Source organism: Eumetopias jubatus, unplaced genomic scaffold (genome assembly GCF_037043125.1).
Source record: "Eumetopias jubatus isolate StellerSeaLion01/CBP00866 unplaced genomic scaffold, mEumJub1_p1.0 scaffold_13, whole genome shotgun sequence".
Classification (NCBI taxonomy): domain Eukaryota; kingdom Metazoa; phylum Chordata; class Mammalia; order Carnivora; family Otariidae; genus Eumetopias; species Eumetopias jubatus.
This window is the reverse complement of record NW_028274819.1, coordinates 47,299,042-47,319,465: the sequence shown is the minus strand read 5'-3', so window position 1 is coordinate 47,319,465 and position 20,424 is coordinate 47,299,042.

Below are 20,424 nucleotides of genomic sequence, written 5' to 3'. Positions count from 1 at the left end.
ACCCTCAGTTTGTTTCCTAGAGTTAAGGGTATCTTGTGGTTTGTCTCCTCTCTGTTTTTGTCTTATTTTTCCTTCCCTTCCCCTATGTTCATCTGTTTTGTTCTTAAATTCCAGATATGAGTGAAATCATATGGTGTTTGTCTTTCCCTGGCCAACTTATTTCGCTTCGCATAATACCCTCTAGTTCCATCCATGTTGTTGCAAATGGCAAGATTTCATTCTTTTTGATGGCTGAGTAGTATTCCTGTGTGTGTGTGTGTGTGTGTGTGTGTGTGTATCACATCTTCTTTATCCATAAAATGCCTCTTTTTTGAACAGCAGCAATAAAAGGGGGGTCCAAAAAAAGACCTCATGCAGCTTCTAAACATTTTCTAGGTCCTGGATGCCTTTCAGAATATGGTTAAAGCTCTGAGTACCCTCCCCCAGGAAAATGCATGCAGGTACGTACACACAACACTGTGCATGTAATAACTTCAGATATTGAAAGATAAATTAGACTCAGGCCTTTACCTTCCATAAGCTAACAGTCTTACAGAGAAGGTAAACAAACAAAGAAAAAAGCACATAAATATAAATGAGAACATGATCAGCACTGAAGGACTGTGGTGTGTAAGGACTTGGAGAGTTCCTGAGGGAGAGATCAAGCTGTAAGGTAAAGGGCCAAGCAGAACGGAAAGGAACCAGTCCCAGCTGCTACTCATGTGTACTCCAGATGTCCGCTGAGGGCCTCCACTCCTTGATGTCCAAGTGAGGTGGGCTTGGACTTCTGAATCCCATGGACTAGGGAGTTCCACACCTTCTCCAATATTTCGTCTGGCTCTGTGTGGGGACCTTGGTCTCCTGGCCCTTCTACCTCTCAAAATCCCGGCTTTCTCACATACCACTTCTGTCCCCATACTACATCCTCCCCAGCATGAAAGTCAGTCACTCCTTTGGTTTCCACAGAAAAAAAAAATTCAGTCACACCACAAGTTTTATGAACCATGAGAAAGGGGGTCCTGTAAAGGGATCATGTTATACAGCACCTGGCCTTCAGTCATCCACTGAGTTCCTCTGCCTTCTCTCCACACTTTTGTCCCTTTCTTCCTGTCTTTCAGGAGCTACTCTTAAAGTTCCTGAGCCTTAGTGTCCCCTGACATGTTGGCCCCAGGAAGGATGAGGTGACAGTTGGTGGGGAGAGGGACCACACCCTCTCCAAGCACTTATCAAAGTATCCTTCCAGCACACACACACACACACACACACACACACACACTGCTTTCTCCAAGAGCAATTTAGCAATTGAAGTTTCTCCATCCATCCCACTTGTACTGGTTAGTTGAAGAGAACAAAATCCACTCCAGCTAGATTAAGTGAGAAAGGGTTTATGGCAGGATATTGTCTTATAGAACTACTAGGAGGAATTTAGAAAGGACTTCGGGTGGAGCTTTCAGAAAAGCTTCCCAAAGAAGATCTGGGCCACCGAGGAAGCTGCTTACTCCAGAACCAGTGCTGCCCCTGCCACAAGGCCACCAGCATCCTTGAGGCTAGTGACCGGACACTAGGATGTCCCTTCATGCTGCCAGAGAAATCTCAGTCAGTCCCTCCATGGCAATGCCAGCAGAAGCAGCAGGAGCAGCAGAGGTGTGGTCTCTGCCTGGCTTCCACTCAGCTCTCCTAGTGCATCTGGTAGTTGGGCCTTACTTACCTTACTTACCTCTGGATCCCTGATTGCACAGGAGTCTGGGAAATGTGGTTTTTAGCTTTCCAGCCTTTGCAATACTGGAATTCTTACTTGAATTCTCTCTCTCTCTTGCCCTCTCAGCTTGGTGGCTTGCATGCTGCCATGCTGGAGAGGCCCACATGGCAAGGAACTGACAGAGGCCTCAGCCAACAGCTAGGAAGAAACAGCTAGAAGAAATTTGTATGCCAATAGACATACAAGCAAGCTTAAGATGAAGATCTTTCTTCAGTCAGGCCTTGAGATGACTATACCCCAGGTGAAACCTTGATTCCAGACTGTGAGAGACCCTGAAGCAGAGAGCCCAGGTAAGCTGTGCCTGGATTCCTCACCTACAGAAACAGTGAAAACATAAATATTGTTGCTTTAAGCCACTAAGTTTTGGGAAAATTCGTTATGTTGCAATAGATAACTAATATAGTTCCCTTCACGGTATCATGGGTTCCCTTTCTGGGCCAGCTTGCTCTGTGAATGAAGAGAAGAAAGGAACATGCTCTCTTTTGCATCATACTCTGAGGTCTGATCTTCCACCCAAGGGAAGATATCTGAGAGTCTATTCACAGTCAGAATCTACTGGGCCTGCCCACCAGGTGCACACTCTGGCCTGAGCACTCATCCGTGTGATGTGGGCCACACACACTGTGTGCCCTTCACCACACAGCTGTCTCCCTCACTCAGACACAGAAGCTGTGATGCCAGGCTCCCCTTCCCCTTGGCACCAGGCCGAGCCAGGACTGGGGTGAGGCAAGGGAGGTGCCCAGGGGGCAAAATTGTAGGAGATATTCCCTCTCTGACTTATGCGAATGTGGGATTGGCACCTGAAAGTGAGTGTCTCTTTAAATTTAGTGCCCTCAGTACCTCATTCACTTCATCTTAGTTCTGGCCCGCTCCCAAGGCAGACCTCCCCTGCATAGCCCTGGCCTTGACAGTCCCGGAAACAGGTCCTGGCCAGCACAATAGTCAGATTTCCTGCCACCTCCAGCTTGATTTCTGGGCCAGATGTCAGAGGGGCTCTCTCAGAGCCAACCCTTCTACACCAGCATTCTGTAACTCAGGAGTCTTCAGCAGATGCATTTAAATCCCTCTGTCCTGATGTCTCCATGAGGGATAATGGTCTTTTGTCTTTTGTAGTAAGGAGCTTCCTTCTCCTTTTTCACACCAATGGCCAATAACAGAGATAGAATATGGCTAAGGTCACCTCACTTCCCACTAACTCGCTCTCAAGGGAGAAAAAAGAAGATAAGCACTGCGGTAAAAATAGGTAAGTTCAATGACGTCAAAATTTAAAACTTCTGTGCATCAAAGGACACAATCAACAAAGTGAAAAGGCAACACACAGAATGGAAGAACATATTTGTAAATCATATATCTCATACAGAATTAATATCCAGAATACATAAAGAACTCATACGAATCAATAACAGTAAGCTGATTGTAAAAATGGGCAAAGGGCTTGAGGAGACATTTCTCCAAAGAAGATATACAAATGCTAATAATCAGATGTAAAGATGGTCAACATTACTAATCATTAGCGAAATGCAAATCAGAACCACAATGAGATACCACCTCACACCCACACACCCACTAGGGTGCCTCCTATCAAAAGAAAGAAAGGAAGAAAGGAAGAAAGGAAGAAAGGAAGAAAGGAAGAAAGGAAGAAAGGAAGAAAGGAAGAAAGGAAGAAAGGAAGAAAGAAAGAAAGAAAGAAAGAAAGAAAGAAAGAAAGAAAGAAAGAAAGAAAGAAAGAAAGAAAGAAAGAAAGAAAGAAAGAAAGAAAGAAAGAGGGAGGGAGAGAGAGAGAGAAGGAGGGAGGGAGGAAGGGGGGAAGGATGGAAAAAACGAGTGATGAGGATGTGGAGAAATTGGAACATTTGTACAATGGTGCAGCTACTGTGGAAAACAGTATGACAGTTCCTCCAAAAATTAAAAATAGAATTGCTATATGATCCAGCAATTAGCACTTCTAGCTATATACCCAAAATAACTGAGAGCAAGGTCTCAAAGAGTTATTTGTACACCCATATTCATAGGAGCATTATTCACAATAGCCAAAAGGTAGAAACAACCCAAGTGTCTATTGACAGATGAATAGATAAACAAAGTGTGGTGTATACATACAATGGAATATTATTCAGCCTTAAAAGGAAGGAAATTCTGACACATGCTACAACATGTATGAACAGTGGCTGGAGAACATCATTCTAAGTGAAATAAAACAATCACAAAAAGACAAATATCGTTTGATTCCACTTACCCAGAGTAGTCAAATTCATAGAGACAGAAAATAGAATGGTGATTGCCAGGGGCTGAGGGAGGGAAGAATGGGGAGTGCAATGGGTATAGAGTTTTAGTTTTGCAAGATGAAAAGAATCCTAGAGATCGGTTGCACAACGAGATGTACTTTACTGAACTCTACACTTAGAAATAGTGAAGACGATAGATTTTGATGTTATGTGCAACTTACCACAATTAAAAATTTTACAAAAAGAAAAGTACTGTACATGAACTGCCTCCCTCTGACTTCTCTGTATCATACAATGTTTGAGCATTGCGATTTGGACCAGAATGGCCTTTAGAATGTCCCCTGAGTCTGCAGAGCACTGTGTACTTTAATGTAGTGAGACAACAGCTACCATTCAGGGGTGCGAGGCACTGTGATAAGTGCTTTACTTGTGGTTTCTTATTTAACCCATATGAAGATCCTAGGAGGTAGGTCTCATTATTAGAGATGAAACTCAGGCTTTGACAGATTAAGTAACTTGCCTGAAGTCACAGAGCTAATACATTATGGCCCTGGGGCCTGAACATAGGACTAGTGGGTTCTGAGGCTGCTTGCCCAACCACTATGTCACACTGCCTCCCTAGCACAGGTTGATTTTTCAAACGTCCACTTTGCTTCTCCTTCCTACCACAGTCAGAACCCTAGTAAAGGGGTTTTCTATCTTCCTTATTCCCACCACCACACCCAGGAAATGTTAAGAAATATACAAGAATAGGGGCGCCTGGGTGGCTCAGTCGTTAAGTGTCTGCCTTCGGCTCGGGTCATGATCCCAGGGTCCTGGGATCGAGCCCCGCATTGGGCTCCCTGCTTGGCGGGAAGCCTGCTTCTCCCTCTCCCACTCCCCCTGCTTGTGTTCCGGCTCTCGCTATCTCTCTCTCTCTGTCAAATAAATAAATAAAAATCTTTTAAGAAGAAATATACAAGGATAATTTCATACCTGTTCCTCACCCTCCTCCCTAAAAAGCCCACTTAGACCCAATCACCTACAGGAGACCGCCATGGGTGTGGTAGGTGGCATGCTACCCTGGAAGGGAGGCCATGAAGTTTAGAGCCAAAGAGCCCTGGGTTGGAAGCCCAGCTCCACCCCTTTGTAGCTGTTTGACACTGAGCAGGTGACACTCTCTCTGACTATCATTCATCATCTTTAAAATGGTAAGGAACGCTCACCTCTCAGGGAGGTTAGATAGTATATATATATAAAATCTCCCATGTCATCCAAGCTTGTCTGCTCTTTGAAATTCAAAACCATTGGCTTGAATCTCATCTTAGCTTCTGCAAAGGATGAGATCCATTTAGAGACTTATTCCTCTATAGATTACAATTTTGTCATTTTCCGTAGAAGGCAAAGAAGCTACAATGGACTTTGGACATTATTTTCTTCTTCTCTATTATATGTGGAAAGCTCTGAGAACTGTGCCAGCTCCATTGTGATCACTTTGAGGACCAAGAGGCCTCTTGGAGAGCTAGGAAGGAACAGTTCTCCTTATTAAAGCAGAGGCTTAACCCTTCCAGGCTTCCTGCAGAAGAGTTCTGTGAGAAGTTAATCCACTCTGAGGTTTTCTGATATCGGAAGCCCAACCTACAGGCCTTAAACAACCAAGACAACTTACCGGTTCATGAAATCTTCAGTTCAGAGGTAGTATGGGTTTCTGGCACAGGTTGTTCAGAGGCTCCCAATGTTTTGGGTTCTATAACTCTGCCTGAGTTTCTCACCTCCACCCACCCCCATCAGCGTTTTCTAACCCAGCCTTTTCTGGGGGAGGTGGGCGGCTGCTGGCTACATGCTAACTCATTCACATCCAATGGGTCGATGTAGTTGTATGTCCACTCCTAAAACAACCCCAGTAACCAAGGGAGCCCCAAGGGGGTAGGGATTATGTTGATGATTAGGCCAATTAGAACCTACCCCTGAAACCAAGAGTTGATTTGATCCTAGACTTAAACCACATTGTTGCTACACACAATGTGATGGCTGCCATCCGGTAGGGATGTGGGTGTGTTATGTTTCGTCAGTGTGTGTGAGACGTGTGTGTGTATGAGGGTGTGTTAAGTGTATGTAATGTGTCTGTGTGAGCATGTGTGTGAGATGTATATATATGTGTATGTGCGTGTGTGTGTGTGCGTGCGCATGTGTGTGCGTGTGTGTGTGTGTGTGTGTGTGTGTTGGAAGACGATGTGCCCAGATTAAGCATCCCTTCCTTTTGGGGCCTTTCACTCTGACCTCCGCTGGCCCCTAGGGGGTACTGTGCTCCCCTTTTGACCCTATGGTCAGTGTTTGTGCAAAATCCCTTTTCGCCTAAGCACAGATGATAGGTTACAAATTTTAAAAACATCTTTACAAATAAAAAAGGAGGCCAGAAAGGAAATCAATCCAGAAAGCATAAGAAACATACAGTTATTCCTGATAAGGTACATCGCTGAGCCAATAACTATCTCCTTTCCCCAAAGTGCTGTCTTTGAGGCTTCCCAGCTTCTGCCTGGCTCTAACTGACCAGCACCACATTATTCCCCTGCTTTGCAGAACAGTCTCCAGGAGGCCCGACTCCTTGCAGCCTTCACTCGGGGCCCTTTCTCCTCCCCCATCACGGTTCTAGGACACCCTTTGCCCTTCCCAACAGCAAGGAGTCCACAGTATACCCAGCTTCCTTACACTTAAAGTGGTAAGAATCAGCACCACCTAAACACAACAGGAAGGTTGCCTCACGCCCTCCATCAGGGCACTTTAGATTCCTACAAAGGACTAGACGGTCCCTTCTGCCCAGACACTAATCTAGTTCCGGTTCTAGCTGCCTGGCCTGCTGCCCAGCCTCTCCCCTCCCCCCACCCCCACCCCCACTCTAGCACACCCACCGCGCAATGAAGCAGAACCACAGCCCTCCGCTGCTCTCTGCTGGGGCCTTGCTGTCACAGCCCTGGAGTTCTGCAACAGGAACCAGGGGCTCGTCTCCCCAAATGTTTCAGATTTCTCCTTTGGGCCAGTCACTGGTGCACAGATATCGGTATTTTAACCCACGCATCGCTAGTCAGATGCTCAACTATAAAACTAGGAATAAATAAAGAGGTGGAAGGATAAAACGCTCACCTCGAGGGCCATAGTGAAGATTAAAATGCGTACTCATGCATTCATTCATGAGTCAAACGTTTATCACATGCCAACTATTTGCTAGACACCGTGTTGACACTAAGGATACTAAAAGGAATAAAAAAGAAACATCCCATAAAGGAAATAAATAAGCTGCTGGGGGGGAATATAACAAGGGGAAGCTACTTGGATGAGAAAGAAGCAACACACCAAGAACAGGATAAGGGGGGGCCTGAGTCTCCCCAGCAGAGAGGCAAGAAGACCACTGTGAGGCCCAAAGAAGGTGCCTGAGGTTGGGAGTAGCTAGAGCTGCAGTGGGGGTAGTAGACACTGGCCAGAGCAGGCAGAGCATCGCAGAGGGTGGGAAGAAGTCTGGGCATGACTGTCAGTGCGGTGGAAGCCATCAAAGACTTGGGAGTGGGGTTCTGAGTCCTCCCACTCCTCCAACCATACCCCTCACTGCTCCACAGTCTCTCACTGACTCCCTCTCCTCTACCCATCTCTAAATGTTGCTGTTCCTCAAGGCTCTGTCCTAGCTCTCTTTCCTCTTTCCACTCTCTCTTCTCCCTCCATCACCCCACCCACTCCCACAATTCAAAACAGCATTCATATGTGGGGTGGTGGCTCCACCTGGACCTCTCCTTCTGGCTCCAGATCCACATATCAAACAGCCTACTTGCTGTCCGCTTTGGATTCCTCAGACGTCTCAAGCGGAACATCTCAGCCCCACACTCTTTCTGTCACCGCAGCCCACTCACCTTCCTTCCCAAACCCATCTCTCCTCTAAAACTTCCCCATCTCAGCAAATGGCACCACTTGCGGTGACACCATAATGCAAACAAACCCGAATAAATGGAAAGGATCCGATCTAGCTGCCTGGCCTGCTCCCCAGCCCCTCCCCTCACCAGCCCCACAACGCCCGCGAAGCAGAGCCACAGCCCTCTGCTGCCCTCTGCTGGGGCCTTGCTGTCACAGCCCAGGAGTTCAGCAGCGGGGACCAGGGCTCTCTTTCTTCCCCAACTTTTTCAGAGTTGCCCTTTGGTCCAGAAAGGTGCAAAATGAAAAGAAGGCCCCCGGGAATCAGCTGTGATTCCTTCCTGTGACTTACCTTATACCCAAGCTATCAACAAATTTGTTGATTCTACTTTCAGAATGTGTCTCAGAGTTGCCCATTTGTCCCCAGCAGCACTGCCCCTCTGGCCTACCACCATCCCTGGTCCAGATCGCTGCAAGGACCCCCTAACTGACCTCCTCCCTGCAGCTTTTGTTCTCCTCCCACTCAGCTCCACATAACAGCCAGAGCGATGGTGTTAGGCTCTGGGAAATGGGAGCATGGCATCTCCCTACTCCAAATCCATTCTCATCATCCCTTTGTACTTAGGACAAAACCAAGCTTTCCTAACAAAATCTGGCCTATCTTTCTAACCCCATCTCACCTCTTTCTGTCCTGTGTTTACTGTGCTCACCACACTAGTCTTTTTTTAGAAACACACCAGGCTGTTTTGTGCCTGCCAACATTTGGATACGTAGCTTCCTTTACCTGGACCGCTCCTGCCTCCACCTCCATGAGGCTGATCACTTCTCATTCTTCAAATGTCAGCTCTTAGCAAGGTCCTGTCTGTCCACCTTGTCCAAAGCATGTCCACTTCTAGGGCTCTCCGATACCAAAACATATTTTTAAACATCAATCAATAAAGAAGTTCGATATAAGAGAAGAAATTAATGGAACCAAAGAAAAATCAAAAATAGACTGTAATGCACAAGGGAATTTAGTATGCCATAAAGGTGTTAAGGTGAGATTTCAAATCACTGGGGAAAAGAGAGATGAGTAAATAAACGGTGACCTTGTAATAGTCAATGTCTACTGAGGTAAGAGCAAAGCCGGGGCCTTGTCACACTCCTTATGCCCAAGTCGATTTCAGATAGATCAAATATTTAATGAAAAAATAAATCATAAAATATCCAAAAATGTGGATTAATTTAGCACTAATCTAAAAAAGAGGCTTTTCTGAGAAGGCTTTAAATCCAAAAGCTATAAAGGGAAAAGTTGATAAATTCATCTAAGTAACAAGGTAACTCTGATATAGAAAAAGAAAGGAAAAAGAAACACCTAAAGCTTAAATCAAAAGACTAAGTTCCAAAACAGGGAAAATACATTTAAAACAGATTTCTCAAAGAGCTCTTTTCCTTAAGTAGAGTTGATACAAATGAATATTTAAGAAAAGAAGAGCTCAGGAGAAAATTGTGCGAGGGATAGAAATAGTTTATAGAAAAACAAATTCAAAAGATGATAAACATAAGGTAAGATGCACTACTTCGTGTATAATTTTCTAAACACAAATCAAAATAGTAAGAAAACATTTTTTTCTTTACTCGTCAGACTGGTACAAGGCTTCCCTGATGCTGGCAGGACTGTGAGGGGAATGAATCCTCTTGCCCACTTGTGATGGGAGAGGCCACAAACCAGTGCGTTACTGCAGGTTAATGTGATAAATTCCAAAGTTTTGAAGGCACATAACCTTTTGCATAACAAAGAATTTACATATGGTTATACGTGCAAAAATGCAGCCATATATACGTACAAGAATCTTCTTGGCAGAATTTTTATAAAAGTAACACCCAAAGTGTCTATTAAAAGTAAGTAAATTATATGTCCTCCACATGACACAATACTGTGCAGTGATTAAAGAGAATAAAGGAGACTTGGTTGTGCTGATGGGGGAAGAGTTTTAAGACATATTAAGAGAAAAAAAGCATAGTGCTGAGGAAAATGATCCCTTTTGTATAAATTATAACATTGACGTGTATGTGAGTAAATGCATTTTTTTTTTCGGGAAGGACCCACAGGAAACTGCTTTTTACCTTTGGGGAGAGAAAATGGGATATGAAGGGAAGAAGTGAGATTTTCCCTTCTCATTTTGTATCTTTCTAGAGTAAAGTGGAAGATCTTGAAACTTTTTACTTGGATTTACATATCAACAGTTTTTTAAAATTTGGCACTAAATCATTCATTATCATGTTATGACTTCTCACCTCTGGATGCACATTTCAAAATACGCTCTGTGCTAACCATAAAGGTATGCATTTCTCCTTTAAATGGAGTAAGATGTGAACTTTCTCAGTTGAAGTCACTGGAAGGACGTTGCTGGAGGAAAAGGCTTTCCTGCCGTTTTCTGGGGCAGATGTGTGCGTATGAGGATGCGTGCTGAAGCCTACACCAGCCGTGGGCCCGGAGCACCATCCCTCTGTAACCCTGCAGCCTCAGCCCACTGATAACCTTTCCACAGCCTCTCCACAAGCACTAAGCCCCATGCACTCCACATGTTCTAATGGCCTCCTGCCCACTCCTGGGCCCCAGACCACCCAGACCACCCAGACCACCAGGTACTGATGGCCTACATCCCCTCCTGCCATCTAGAAGGTGGCCTACTGCTTGTTCAGTGATTCCAGACTAGCCCCAGCCTAGCCAAACCAGTCAACTTCTCTACTATCAGATGTCTGAACCACACTGCTATGGATTGAATTGTGTCCCCCAAAATTCATATATTAAACCCTAACCTCCCACAGAATAATATTTGGAGATGGGGCATTTGGGAGATGATTACATTTAGAAGAGGTCTTGAGGGTGGGGCTGTCATGATGGGATTAGCGCCTTATAAGAAGAAACTCCAGAGAACACTGTCTCTGTCTCTCCCCCTGCCCAACTCTTTGCTCACTGTGAGGAGGCAGCCAAAACCCAGCAGGCTGAAAACCAGGAAGAAAGCCCTCACGAAAGAACTTATCAACTGGCACTTCGATCTTGGACTTTCAGTCTCCAGAACTGTGAGAAATAAATGCCTATCGTTTAAGCCACCAAGTCTATAGTATTTTGCTATGGCAGCTTGAGCTAATGCCATACCTTCCCTAATGAAACCTGAATCCCTTCCAAGTTTGTCCTTTGGGTATACTCCATCAGCTCCAGGGTCCCAGATAGTGTCCTTACACCCTGTAGTTACTCTTTTATCACAGTTAATAATTCTTGATACTAAACTGCCCCCATTTTACCTGCTGTGTGGTTTCTGTCGCCTGTTTGGACTCAAACTGCTTCACTCATACTTTCTGTCTTAATACCCATTTCTTTCATAGCACACATTCTAATTTGCAATTCTTTTATTTCTTTTATTTATTTACTTATTGCTTATGTCTCCTGATAAACTGTACACTCCATGATGACAAGGACCCTGTCTCTCTTCTGTATCTCTTCACTCTGTGCATAGTGGGTGCTCGGTAAAGCCCTGTTGAATGAGTGGAAAGCAGGAAACTGTAGTGATTAAGGGTTTGGATTCTGGAGCCATGCTCTGCAGGTTAAAATTCTGACTCAGTCTCTTGATAACTGTGTGGCCTTGGCGAGGGTACTTGCCTGTGCCTCAGTTTCCCCATCTATAAAATGGGGTAATAATCATGCCTACCTCAGAGGATTTTTGTGAGGATTTAATTAGTTCATATACATAACGCTCTTGGGAGAGTTCCTGACACACCGTAAATGCTATGTAAACAATGTTATATGGGGAAAGATTGGGGGAATGAAGACAGTTTCAGGACTGTTGGAAAGACCATTGTCTTCAAATATCTGAAGGACTGTCATGGACAAGACCCCGTTAGACAAAACTGCAACATAAGTGGAAACTATAGGAAAGAAGGTTGGGTTCATTTATAATGTATTTGAAATGGTTTGAGCCATCCCAGAGACACCCATTATTCCCAAGCAGCCCTGTACTGTCTGCGTTTTAAAACTGAAAGTCCCACCCTGGATCTCAGGCAAACTAGCTTTCCCCCAGTGAGGCCTCCTTCCTGAAGTAGCCAGTGCCCCCTGTGGCAGGTTTGACCAGAAGCCAAAGAACCATGGTTCCGAGATGTTAGAGAAATTATTCCTGCATGAGGAAGGAGCTGGAGCTAGAACTTTAATCCAGATGAAAAAGCAGACTTTAGCAGGAGTACCATGCACCTGGAGACCGAAAGCCCAGGTTCAAACTCTGGCTCTGCCACTTACTAGCTGTGTGATCTTGGATTACTTAATTAATGTTCTGAGCCTCAGCTCCTTGATCTGTAAAATAGGGACACTCATTCCCAGCTTGTGAGGCTGCTGTCTGGTCATACAAAATGTATGCAAAGTGACTTGCACAGGGCCTGGCATAGTGTAAGTATTCAAGAAAGTAAAACTTTTCTTGTGGAGTTCTGACTCTAGGCCTCTCTAATCCCGGGCTCCCTAAACAGTGGTTCTCAAAGTGTAGTCGCTGGACCAAGGGCGTCAGCACCACCTAAGAAATTAGAAACGCAAATTCCCCAACCCAACATAACACCTACTGAATCAGAAACTGGGGTGGGGCCCAGAAATCTGAGTTTCGGGCGCCTGGGTGGCTCAGATGGTTAAGCGTCTGCCTTCGGCTCAGGTCATGATCCCAGAGTCCTGAGATCAAGTCCCACATCGGGCTCCCTGCTCCTTGGGAGCCTGCTTCTCCCTCTGCCTCTCTCTCGCTCTCTCTCTCTCTGTGTCTCTCATGAATAAATAAATAAAATCTTAAAAAAAAAAAAAAAAGAAATCTGAGTTTCAACTAGCTCTCTGGGTGATGCTTGTTACACTAAAATGTTTAAAAAGCACTGTTCCCAAGGATAGTCCTATCTCTGAAATACAAAAATGAAAATCTCTCCAAAACTTGAAATGCTCTCCCTTTATTCCTCTGTGAAATTGTTATTTTATTTTATTTTTTTAAAGTTTTTTGTTTTTTTTTTCAATTTGACAGAGAGAGAGAGACAAGCGAGAGCAGGAACACAAGCAGGGGGAGTGGGAGAGGGAGAAGCAGGCTTCCCGCCCAGCAGGGACCCCGATGCGGGGCTCGATCCCAGGACGCTGGGATCATGACCTGAGCCGAAGGCAGACGCTCAACGACTGAGCCACCCAGGCGCCCCAGAAATTAAGTTATTTTAAAATGAAAATAATGCTGAAATGTTGATCCTAATGTCTTTTTTTTTTTTTTTTCACCATTGCCTTTGTAAACAGGCCTCACAGGCAGGAGTCTGACCTGCCCTTGCCTCATCATCAGCCAAAAGAACTGATAAATTGGCTAAGGTTGGTTATACTGTGTAAGCTACTTGACGAATCATAAACTACACAGTCAAGCTGATTTTCCACACTTATAGAGGTGAGTAAGTGGGTAGGATAGTTGGGAAAGAATTTCTTAAGTTGTTATAACATACTTGTTTCCACATAAAGTCACCACAGGGTTAAGTAAAAAGAATTCTCACTGGAGGGCACATTATTTTTTCTTTGCCCTAACAAGTCCCAGAACACAGTGATGTGTTTAGAACATACATAAAGATAAAGAATCAGGTAAAAGTATTTTTAAACAGCAATAAACTCATTTTATAAACAAAGATCTTTTAATATACAAACCCTCAGATAATTCAGTCAAAATAATCCATCTTTTCTTGAATTTGTAATGCTTCCCACAATTTTTAGGCATGAATGTGAAGAGCAATCTTCACTTTTCAAGGTTCTGAAAATATCTTCAAAATATTTATTTAAACACTTAAACAGAAAGCTTTGTCTACACAAAGCAATAGCATACAAATGCCATCAGTACGTTTACTTTGGGAAGCAATATCCTCTGCTTTACTTCTGTGACTTTGACAAAGCAATTCCAAATCTATTGATGTACTGAGCACCTCCTAACTTCCTTACACTAGGAGAAGGGAGTATTGCCCAGAACTATTCTGACCTTCCGGAAGGGCAAAGTCAGAGGGGAGAAAAGACTACATTCAAAAAAATGTAGTTTAAATATACTGTGATATATATACTGTTCTTCCAAACTGAATTTAGCTCCATACCAAGCTACTTTTGGAGACAATAAGAAACATGGGAAGGACAGAGTATCTTAAAGGAAGGCTTCCGGGAGGAGACAGAACACTGACGGATATCAAGGAATTATCAAAGGTTTTTTGTTTTTTTGTTTTGTTTTATATTTTGCTTTTTGTTTTTAGGAATTACCAAGTTTTAGTGCTGTGATGTGTTTACTTGTCACTGGCCTTTAAAGAGTATTATTCCTGCTGTTAAGATTTTGTTCACTCTCTGTTCTGCTTGAAACACTCGTCCCACATTCAGCCTATTCAAATTCCACTCATCGTTTAAGGCCACCTCAAATTCTCTCCTTCCTTCAACAAGAATCAATGATGAAATCCTTAAAACAAGAAGGGATCTTATGTTTCTTATCTTTGGGGACAACAAGAAAGGGAGGAAGAGAAGAGTTTGAGAGTCTGTGTCCTACTTGAAGTGAGAAAACCCCAAGGGATAAAGCATATGGTCACAGTTTCCAAAGTAGAGTCACATAAGCATTGACCTCTCCCATTACTCCTCATCTTACTTCCACACCAACCCTAGAAGACAGATATGACCACTCCTCATTGCCCCACACCATTGACAGATTACTGTACCCACGTCACAGGGTTGTTCTAAAGATTAATGAGTTTTGGCATGTAGAGTGCTGACACAATAATCTTTCAATACCTGTTAGTTACTAGTATTTAATTCCCACTAGGAGAAATAAGTATCAATCAAGAAGATTAAGTAATTTGCCTGGGCATCCCAAAGATACCACACACTTAGGGATATTTCCTATGCTAATGTCTTGCCTTGGGAATTCCCAGACCAACTAGGTAATGTCAGACATCAAACCTACCTGAGATACAGACCAGTGGTTGCAAATTCCCAAGGGAAACTCTCCCACCCCTCTCCTGGCCACTTCCATCACCACTACAACCACCCTCTGCAACTTGTAAATCCAGAGGCCAGACCATCATCTGTCTTGGTAGGGTTTTTTCTTTAGTTCCACCCTACCCACTGCCCCTTTTACTGAGGGTGTAGTTTTTAAGACTTGCAGCAGAGGCCCAAAGCTTCTAATTCTGTCTCTGTGTGAGTGTTCTCAAGTCCTTGAAGTAATGGAAAACAACATCCTTCTTGTACCCACCACTAATTGGGTAGTGTTCATATAGGGTTAAATTTCTGTTACTCAGATTATTAGATCTATTAGCTATGCATTTATAAGGATGTTTACTAGGTTATTCTTTTTGGTTTTTAACCCAGCATATCTAGGTCTTTTATAGCTGCAGGATTGTCTGGTTATTCCAATTTGCCAGAACTAAGATTCCCATCATAGTTTTTCACTGACAATCAAATTAGGCCTGTTTATCTTTTTCATTCTCAGTCCTTACCTAAGGGAGTGTTTTATGTAATTTTAAACTCCTAAAAATAAGCTCATGTTTTAGAGATGAATGTTTGTTGAAAACCCAGAGGAAACTATGGCATAAATTGTAAAGCAACTGCCCAGATAAATGTAATGACAAATTATAACCCTAAAATGGTTTACTATGGATCATATATCCTAATATTTCAGAAACAAGCCTTACTTTAATACTTTACAGGGGAAAGCACAATTGATTCTTTAAAAAAAAAAAAGATTTATTTATTTATTTGTCAGAGAGAAAGAGAGCAAGCACAAGCAGGGGGAGTGGCAGGCAGAGGGAGAAGCAGGCTCCCCAACGAGCAAGGAGCCCGATGCGGGACTCGATCCCAGGACCCTGGGATCATGACCTGAGCCAGAGGCAGATGCTTAACCGACTGAGCCACCCAGATGTCCCATTTTTTAAAATCTTTTAAAAAAAAGATTTTTATTTATTTGTCAGAGAGAGAAAGGGAAAAGCACAATTTTAAAATTTCACCTGCAAAGACTTATTCTATTGATCAGCTCTGCTAAGGGCTGAATTCTCTTTCCAAAATTCATATGCTGTACTTGTAACCTCCACTATCTCAGAATGTGACCATATTTGGAGACAGGATCTTAAAAGAGATAATTGAGTTAAAATGAGGTCATTAGGGTGGGTCCTAATCCAATACGACTGGTATCCTTATAAGAAGAAGAAATTAGGACACAGACACACACAGAGGGAAGACATGGGGAAAAGAGGGCCACTTACAAGCCAAGGAGAGAGGCCTGAGAAGAAACCAATTCTGCCACCACCTTGATCTTGGACTTCCAGCCTCCAGAATTGTAGGAAAATAAATTCCTGTTGTTTGAGTCACACAGTCAGTGGTACTTTGCTATGGCAGCCCTAGCAAATTAATACAGCTGCCAATTCTTTCTCACTAATGTCGACAAACTACTTGAAATACTTCCCTTTGTGTTCTATTTAAAAGATATCTAGGGGCGCCTGGGTCGCTCAGTCATTGGGCATCTGCCTTTGGCTCAGGTCATGATCCCAGGGTCCTGGGATCAAGCCCTGCATCAGGCTCCCTTCTCCCTCCCTTCTCTGTAGGAAGCCTGCTTCTCCCTCTCCCACTCCCCCTGCTTGTGTTCTCCCTTTCGCTGTGTGTCTCTCTGTCAAATAAATAAATAAAATCTTAAAAATAAATAAATAAATAAATAAAAATAAATAAAAGATATCTAATTTAAGGTCTCAAACGTACTTTGTTAAGAGAAAATATTCTTTACTCCTTTTTAATAATTAGCATATTGTATCAACATAAAATAGTTCACTTTTTGGGGGTGCCTGGGTGGCTCAGTTGGTTGAGCATCAGACTCGGTTTTGGCTCAGGTCATGATCTCAGGGTCGTGAGATCTTTCTGGGGTTCCATGCTCAGTGGGGAGTCTGCTTCCCCTCTCCCTCTCTTCTGCCCCTCCTCCTGCTCACGCACTCTCTCTCAAATAAATAAATCTTTAAAAAAAAATAGCTTACTCTTTGGATTGCCTAAACATATGTATTTACCAACACTATAACCAACCACAATATCAATAACAGAAAACTAAGGAATCTTAGCTGTCTTTTGTATGTATTCAAAAAAGCCCACACTGACCAAATACACTAATTGCTTTACCTGGATCTGGTGCACTCAAGCCCAATGTGGAGAATGGCATTTTGTGAACGGACATTGCACGATCACGTCAGCGGAAATAAAATCTTTGTACTCACTCGAAAACTGGATGTTATAGCTCAAAAATGCCTAATTTCATCCAGATCTGCTACAGTTGGGGAAATACAAAGAACTGCCTATAGGTAGCAGAGTTGAGTTGCAGTTTCCATCCTGACTGTTGTCAGGTGGCTTTTCTCTGTCCAATCCTCTGATTCTTTGCAGACCCTCTTCCCCTGCCAGCCCGCTATATGCTAGAATGCCTCAGAGCTTGGTCCGGGGCTTTGTCCTGTCACCCTACACACTCTCTCTAGATTATCTCATACAATTCCATCGTTTTAAATTTCATTTATAAGTCAGCAGCTCTCAGACTCATTTCTCGGCTCAGAAACTGTCTTTTGACCTCCAGATCTGTATATCCAACTGCCTGAGATCTGTCTCAGACATACCTCTGATACTCAACTTGTGATCTAGCCTTGCCCTAATTTACTCCTCTATAATCATTCCTGTCTTGGAAAATGACACTTCATTCACCCAGTAATTCATGGCTGAACTCTGGAAGCCCTTCCTGACACCACTTTTTCAATGACGCATATATCCAATGCATTATTAAGACCTAGTGATTAAGATTTATTTATTGCTTGATTGATTGTAGTGGAGGTGGAGAGAAATGGAGATACAGTATATATCTCTCTCCACCTCCACTACCCTAAAGCTATTCCTAGGTATTTATCATGTGTCACCTGGACAGTCACCAGGACTAGTTTCCCAGTTGGCCTGCCCACATCCTCTCAAATACTTCTAATCCATTCTCTACAATGTAGCCAGAACAATCTTTTAAAACCATAGAACCAATTCTCTCTCTCTCTTTCACACACACATACTGATTGAAACATATAAACATCATTTCAAACTTTTTAGTTACATTGCACCTAAAATAAAATCCAAATTCCTTAACATATCCTATGTTAAAAGAAGTCTCAGAGACAAAAGCATTTAGAGAAAAAATAAGTTTTCATAGAAAAACACTTGCAAAAGTTTACAAGTGAGTTCAACTTTATTTTTTTTAAAGATTTTATTTATTTATTCATGAGAGAGAGAGAGAAAGAAGCAGAGGGAGAAGCAGGCTCCCAAGGAGCAAGGAGCCCGATGTGGGACTCGATCCCAGGACCCTGGGATCCTGACCTGAGCTGAAGGCAGACGCTTAACCATCTGAGCCACCCAGGAGCCCCTGAGTTCAACTTTAGAAGGACTGGTTCAGAAAACACACACACCCCAAGGTTATATGGTTCATGATGGAAAAAATAACTTTCTCATATGATTGCCATACTCCCCCAAATTATTGTGTATCACCAGACTTATAAAAGACAAAAGTCGGCATTATAAAAGCCAGTGATTAAATTGTTTTTGTTAAGGAATCAGAAACATGTGAGAAAGGCTACAAGTTTCATTCATTTTGGAAACTACGGATATTATGACACTGTTCTTTTTTGGCTTACCTCGGAGCACAAAGTGTTTTGTTTTTCCTAACTGTGGTATGTGACATTTATACTTATTCATATTGGAAGCAGGACAAGGTGCCGATTTTGCTTTACAAAGATAAATCTGGGCATGATCTGGCTACTTCTTATGTCTTCATCCTCAACTTATGCTACTCTCCCCCTCATTTCTATGTTCCAGCCGCTTGGCCTTCTTTCAGGTTCACAAGCTCTTCCCTAGCACAGTATTCCTTCTCTCTGGTACACACTCCCCTTATAACCTTTACCCAGCCAAATTTTACTCATCTTCCCAGTTGCAACTTAAATGTACTTCCTCCAAATCCCAATCTAAGTCAATACTCCTATTATTCAATCAGTCAGAGTGTCTGTATTATAAGTTAGAATGGCTTTGGTTGTCAGTAACTCAAAAATTAATTCAAATGTATTGCTAGTGTCTTTAAGGCCAGGGAGTTTTGAGCATAGAGAACACTCACCACTATGTGTACTTTTGTTTAAAGCTCACTATATAAACCTTAGTATGTAGTAAACAGTATTTCCTGGAAATACTGTTCAAAACAGTATCCATTAACCACACGTGGCTATTGACACTTGAAATATAGCTAATGCAAGTGAGGAATTAAATTTTTAATTTTATTTTTAATTAAAATTTAAAGCTGAAAATTTCTTCAGTGACTGGAAATTTTTAAGTGCATTTGGAAAAACTCAAGTATGTGAATCTATCTTTTCTCAACTGTAAATTTTATGAAATCTAATACAGTTCCAGTATTTCCAATTGAAATTAAGCCATTAAGAATAAAGTACATAGATGGAACTAGAGGGTATTATGCTAAGTTTTCTCAATCAGAGAAAGACAATTATCATATGATCTCACTGATATGTTGAATTTAAGAAACAAAACAGAGGAGCATAAGGGAAGAGAGGAAAAAATAAAACAAGACGAAACCAGAGAGGGAGACAAACCATAAGACTCTTAATCATAGGAAACAAACTGAGGGTTGCTGGAGGGGAGGGGGGTGGAGGCATGGGGTAACTGGGTGATAGACATTAAGGAGGGCATGTGATGTAATGAGCACTGGGTATTATGTAAGACACTGACCTCTACCTCTGAAAACAATAATACATTATATGTTAATTGAATTTAAATTTAAAAAATAAAATTAAAAAAGAATAAAGTATATAAGTGTAAAGTACATACTGGATTTCCAAGACTTGCATGAAAAAAATATAAATTATCTGTTTTTATATTGATTACATGTTGAAATTATATTTTGGATATATTGGGTTAAATAAAATACATTAGTAAAATTAATTTCATCTATTTGTTTTTGCTTTTTTTATGTGGCTAATAGAAAACTTTAAATCACCTAGCTTATTTTAAATTACATGGCTAATTACAGGGTTAACATTATGTTGGACAGCATAGCTCCTGAAGTTACTCAACTAATGAAAAGCATAAATTTAACAAAGTTTCCACGTAAAGGCTTACAAAGTGCCCAGTTAAAGTTTTTGAGGGAGCGGGAGGAAATAACAAACATCAAATTGGTATTTTTAAAAGATAAGTGTGTAGGGACGCCTGGGTGGCTCGGTCGTTAAGCGTCTGCCTTCGGCTCAGGTCATGATCCCAGAGTCCTGGGATCGAGCCCCGCATCGGGCTCCCTGCTCCGCGGGAAGCCTGCTTCTCCCTCTCTCACTCCCCCTGCTTGTGTTCCCTCTCTTGCTATGTCTCTGTCAAATAAATAAATAAAATCTTTAAAAAAAAAAAGATAAGTGTGTAAAATGCTGAAGCTGGATGGGAATTTAGGGCGAGTGACTGGAGTGTTTGGTAAAATGGGAAGCTACTGCAGTAAACCAGGCAGAAAAGAATATTGGTTTGGGCTAGAATGGAGGTGGCGAGATGAAGAGAAG